The sequence below is a fragment of the Branchiostoma lanceolatum genome, chromosome 10 (genome assembly GCF_035083965.1).
Source record: "Branchiostoma lanceolatum isolate klBraLanc5 chromosome 10, klBraLanc5.hap2, whole genome shotgun sequence".
Lineage (NCBI taxonomy): Eukaryota > Metazoa > Chordata > Leptocardii > Amphioxiformes > Branchiostomatidae > Branchiostoma > Branchiostoma lanceolatum.
In genome coordinates this window covers 16847846-16853641 of record NC_089731.1, presented here as the reverse complement: position 1 = coordinate 16853641, position 5796 = coordinate 16847846, and the positions used below count along the sequence as shown (strand labels likewise).

The 5796-nt window shown below is 40.6% G+C and overlaps 1 long non-coding RNA gene across 1 annotated transcript; it reads left to right on the top strand.

The window, feature by feature from the left end:
* The first annotated feature begins 471 nt into the window (after positions 1 to 471).
* LOC136443663 (uncharacterized) lies at positions 472 to 1824 on the top strand. Its single transcript, XR_010757185.1, has 3 exons — positions 472 to 921; positions 1314 to 1435; positions 1762 to 1824. It is a non-coding gene; the product is annotated as an uncharacterized lncRNA (long non-coding RNA).
* Positions 1825 to 5796: the final 3972 nt, after the last annotated feature.

Below are 5796 nucleotides of genomic sequence, written 5' to 3'. Positions count from 1 at the left end.
TAAGAAGACGGGAGGTTATAGCCTTGTTGTGCTTGGGTCGCTCCCCAAAGCCTTTTATGATGATGCTCGAGGACAACTTAATGTGTTGTGAGTACAGCTCTTTGATACAAGTGTAAAACTACATTTGAGAATAATGTATCAGAATTAGTGAAATGATCACATATTTTGACCAATGCAAAATTCTTTCATACGTTTTAATTTGGCTGGTTGTAATGTTAACATGTTTTAGAACATGTATTCTATAACAGGTGTTTGAAATGTCACAAGAACTGACATTTACTTTGTATAGGAAGGATTGTGGACATTATTGTTTGAACTGTTACAGGAATAACTTTGCTACATGTTTCTATTTGTGCTTATCTGTTTTTGATCTTTCTGGAAATTTACAATTGGCGTCCTTTGTTTTTTTCAGCCTTTTCCAGTAAGGGGAAAGGACAGATCCTGCGAGTCAGCGCAGGGCTTTGGCTTTTGTTTCACGCCGTTGACAAGCCGGACAAGGTTTCCAACTCTTTAGACAGCGGGCTTAGTCTTCCTATGGTAATCCCAGAGCGAGTCGTCTCCGCTGCTGTGGCCGTTGTGACTTATAGCATACATCATACCGGCCTTATGCACGGCCGAAGACATAATGAGGATGCCGGGACGGTCGACAACTCCACAACTGACGTGCCAAGAAAGCCCGCTTCTACAACTGACGTGCCACACCTTGAGTCAGTTTTAACGTCTCGGCGAACCACAAACTTCGGGAGTCAGACGCTGTCGGGGAGCATCTTATTGGTTCCAGGACGAGTCCTGTCAGTAAAAAATCTTCTAACGAAACGCTTTTTCAAGACCTAAGGGAAGAGGGAAGTTGCAGACACCATGCTTGCAATGCAAGATCAACATCTGGGAGAGGTGAAGACCCTATCGCACCGCGGAGGACAGGTGAGGTGTTAAACAGTATCCTTTTAACTTAATTATTTGTAATTGTGCGCTTCCGAACTATGTTAATAATACGAACGTAAAAACCAAACTGTTTTGGTACTGAAGGTTAATTAGGTCAAAAGAACATGCTATTATTCTATACCTTAGTCATGGAATCATTGTCTACATTCATTTTACATCATTTGTATTTAATCACTTATTTCACGAAATCACATTCTTAATCTATCTGCACTTCTACATTTAATGAATATAAAATTTTATAGAAGCTTTTTGTCTATGAGGCTGATTGTAAGTAAATGTTGCGGTTAAATGTAACACATATGAACAATAGTATTCGACTATTATTATGTACTCAAAAATAATAATTCTTTTTTAAATTCATCTTTGTTCAGAGAGTCTACTTCGTAAAACATGACATACTAGGACTTCCTGACGCGGACAAAACGGCAGCGATAGTGGCCTTGGCTCAGCATGGTGTCAACATCAAGGAGTATGCTGATACTCTCGTCGATAGGTAAGCGGAAAATTGAATTTTTTAATGTATACAGAATTGCGATGATATTGATCATATTTGCGTCGATATCTGTTTCCATAAGGATTATTTATTATACGCTATTCTTAAAGATAAGTAGTTAACATGACCAGGTACTTTATGTTGTTTACCTGATATTATTATTTGCTATTGCTTTGTTTCGTTTAGTGTTAGTGTTGTGTTCGAAAAGAGAGCATTGATGAGATGATGAAGTGTGTCTTGTAAATGAATCGTGAAACGATAAATAGCGACGGCAACAATTAACGTTGGCATTAGTGAGTGACAATTTCTTTTTAATTAAAACACAGCGAAGCAGAGGTAGACATGAATAAGTCCATTGAGGCAAACGAAGTGATCGCGGGAGAGAAAAGATGTACGGATGGCATCATCAACAAGAAGACCATAAGCACCCACAGCAAAGGACACTGGAACCCAGCACTAGAAGAACAAATGAAGACCACGAAAACAGCCCTAAGAAAATTCCACAGACGAAGAGATACCCACAACCTGAACAAGTATCTAAAAGAGAAGGAAACCCTCACACACATGGAAGAAGAGGCTCAAAGCTAACACTGGGACGAGCAACTAAAAAGTATGGATCCAAAGCAACCCCAGGCCTTCTGGAAAACTATCAAGTCTCACCTCAACAAGAACACTAAAACAGCTGTACAACCCTTGAAACTACCCAATGGAGAAGTGGCAGTCACTGACCAAGAGATTGCACAAGTGGCCACTGAAACCTACGCGCCCTGCGAGGTTGACATGGACGGAAATCTTACAAAATGGAAACACAACGTCACCAACGCAGTACAGGCCATCATCCAACACGAATCGCAATCTACCAACGACGAAGAAGACCAAGAAGACCCCCTGAATGCAGACCTTGAACTAGAAGAAGTCCAAGCTGCCATTAACAGAATGAACACTAACTCTGCACCCAGCCCCATAGAAGGAATACACCCAATCATGATCAAGAAAGGCGGACCTGCATTAGTTCAAGCGCTACTTCACATGCTGCAAACCATATGGAAGCACGGGCAACTACCCAAACAAATGAAGCAGGACACAAAGGTACTCATACGGAAGCCAGGCAAAGACAGCTACAACCAAATCAAGTCCTACCGTCCCATTACACTATCCAGTGTAATCGGCAAAATAATGGAAAGAATGATCAACAGCAGACTCACATGGTGGGCAGAAGTCAACAACCACTTAGCTCCGACCCAAGAAGCCTACCGAAGGAACAGGTGCGCATCACATGGAGTACTGAGGCTCACTCAAAACATCACGGAGGGATGGAAACAAAACAAAACCACCGTGGCTGTCTTTGCAGACTATGAATCATGCTTTGACAGGGTCTGACAAGAAGGTCTACTCTACAAAGTCATCACTAAGGGTGTCAAAGGAAGGATGCTGTGCTACCTCAACACCTTCCTCCGGGACAGAGAGACATCTTTCAGAGTAAATTCCATCACCACCCAACCACAACAAAGCAAAGTCGGCATCCCACAATGCGACGCTTCAACGATGCTGTCTCCACTATGCGATGCCGACGATGCCGACGACTTTGCTCCGACAACCAATAAAAGGCGATCAATTTAAACAGTCTTTTTATGTAAAAGGGGTGTGACCTTGCAGGCAGAAACTGCCATACTTCTGTACTAAATGGTGGAAGTACTTCAATTAACTGTTAAATTACAAGGAATAAAATAACAACTACTACTTCTTATGATACAAAGTAGTGAAAGAAGACTGCAATACATGTAGTTTATAAATAGATATGGGAGATGTTTTCAGGTACTTGTATTTAGAAGTGACGTAAAAATGGAAATATAATAGTAAGAGTGAACTTAAATTATTTTGTGTGCATTGTTTAAGTGAACTTTAGGAGGAGAAATAAAAGACTAAAAGACTTACATAAAACTAACTAAACTAAAATAAATGAATTTTTTACAATGCATGAACATTGTTTTGTGATGATTTATGTGTATCTATATTTTATTTGTTTATATGCGTGAGTGGTGTGTATCATATTTACATATATATATAAGTTTTACTATGTATAAAGTAACTTTGGACAACTTCGTACACATGCCGCCCTACCCTGCCTACTGTACGCAGTTTGCAGACGTCACGTTACTTTGCACAACTTCGGACAACTTCGTACACATGCCACCCTACCCTGCCTACTGTACGAAGTTAGATGACGTCACGTAACTTCGGACAACTTCGTACATTTTCCACCCTACCCTGCCTACTGTACGAAGTTAGATGACGTCACGTAACTTTGCACAACTTCGGACAACTTCGTACACTTGCCACCCTACCCTGCCTACTGTACGAAGTTAGATGACGTCACGTAACTTTGCACAACTTCGTACACATGCCGCCCTACCCTGCCTACTGTACGAAGTTAGATGACGTCACGTAACTTTGCACAACTTCGGACAACTTCGTACACTTGACACCCTACCCTGCCCTACTGTACGAAGTTAGATTACGTCATCCAATAAACGATTTGACGTCATCTTTGACTCCCGATATAGCCTCAAAGCCAGTAGGAAACGGCTTTAACTTCGTACAACTTCGTACAACCTAACTTCGTGCACTTCACCCTGATACTGGACATAGCTCCCGAAGCTGGTGTGTTACGCCTAATGGCGGTTATACCGGCTATATAGATACAGATACAGAATAGTCAAGACACAGTCAGAGCGGCTACCATAAGGTATGTCATGCTTGTGCTGCTTCAAGAATTTAAGCAGGATATGGAAACAAGTCATGAATTGGTGAACCTAATCAACACACTTGCTGACATGAAAAAGCTATGCTACGCTGCTGCAGAGGATCGATCTATCATAAGTGTCTTCCGACTTACCAATTTGAGTTTCTTCACCATCTTATGATCACGTGCCAGCCTTAGCCAGCCTTGGGAACCATCCGCAATGCCTTGCAGAAAACTGCGGGGGCAATATATGCATTCTTTAAGGGACCACATGCCAATCAACTACAGGGTAGTTTTGTTTGCCGAAGCGCATTGCAAAGTCTTCAGCAAGTTATTCAAAAGCAGGACACATCATCACCAACATTTTAGTGCGGAGGGTAAAACCGTTGGAGGTAGTGGCGTCATACATTGTTAACTGAGGGGACCACCCTAAAGATTAGTAAATAAAATAAATAAACAATCGTATAAATAGTAATACATTGTATTATGTAATTCCATTGGTATATCCCTATGACTGTGATACCCAAAACAGCATTGTACTTAACTTGTACTTGATCTACAAGAAGTCATCAGGGAACTTTTACAATACAATGTGAAACTCAGAGTGTCAGTACAAAAAAAAAACAAATTTTGTATGAAGAAAATGTTGAAGGAAATCCAGGGGGATTGGCAGAAGTCTGACCATAGACATCTCATTAACTGGATTATTGCTGAAGGCAGCACTGTGTGACAACTTACAAGCAATTGACAAGCTTGGGCAATTAACAACTGCATTGTCTGGTGAGTGCTTCTGCACCCCACTTTTATATGAAATGTTAAACTGTCAGCAATACACATATTTTCAAGTAGTTCTATAATGGAATCGATTTTCAAATCTGCTAATAGTTGAACATGGTTCAATGCGGAAAGGAGTATTTTTGTCAAGTTACCCTTGCATTGACTTCTATTGACACATACTTTCCTCACGGAATGAAGGGGTGAACATGCTGAAATCTATATCATTGATCTTATAGTAACATCTGTTTGTTCTACATCAGCATTGAGTGCTATCCACCTTACTTCCCAAATATAACAATTTTGAAGTGAAAATCTATATGTTTTGATGATTATATCCTGTTTGCCACATATTTTACAGCATTTTTTGTCCTCAACAGGAGTATCCCATCTGTGGTCTACAGGTCACCAAGTGACCATGAATGATCAACAAAACTGGAGGAAGCTACAGCCTCTGCAAGTGTCCACAGAAGAACAGCCAATCTTCATCAAACAGAGGACAGAGCAGTGGCAGGCTCTCAGAGATGAAGCAGATGTAACAGGTATGTCTCTTGCTTGTTCAGTATGTCAGACTTCATCATTACTAGCCTTTACCACGTAATCCACACCATGTAATATGAAATTTTACCAATGTTATCATATTGCACACTCCATATGATATTACATTTGATACCATGAAACGTATGATGCTTTTAAATTCAAGTATATATGTCTTATAATTGTGCTGCAGAACTACCTGCTCATGATAATGAAGTGATTCCTTTTCTGTTACAGCCAGTGTGATACATCGAGCGATAGGCATGGATACGTTAAAAGCGGCGGCAGCCTATTACGATCACAAAAA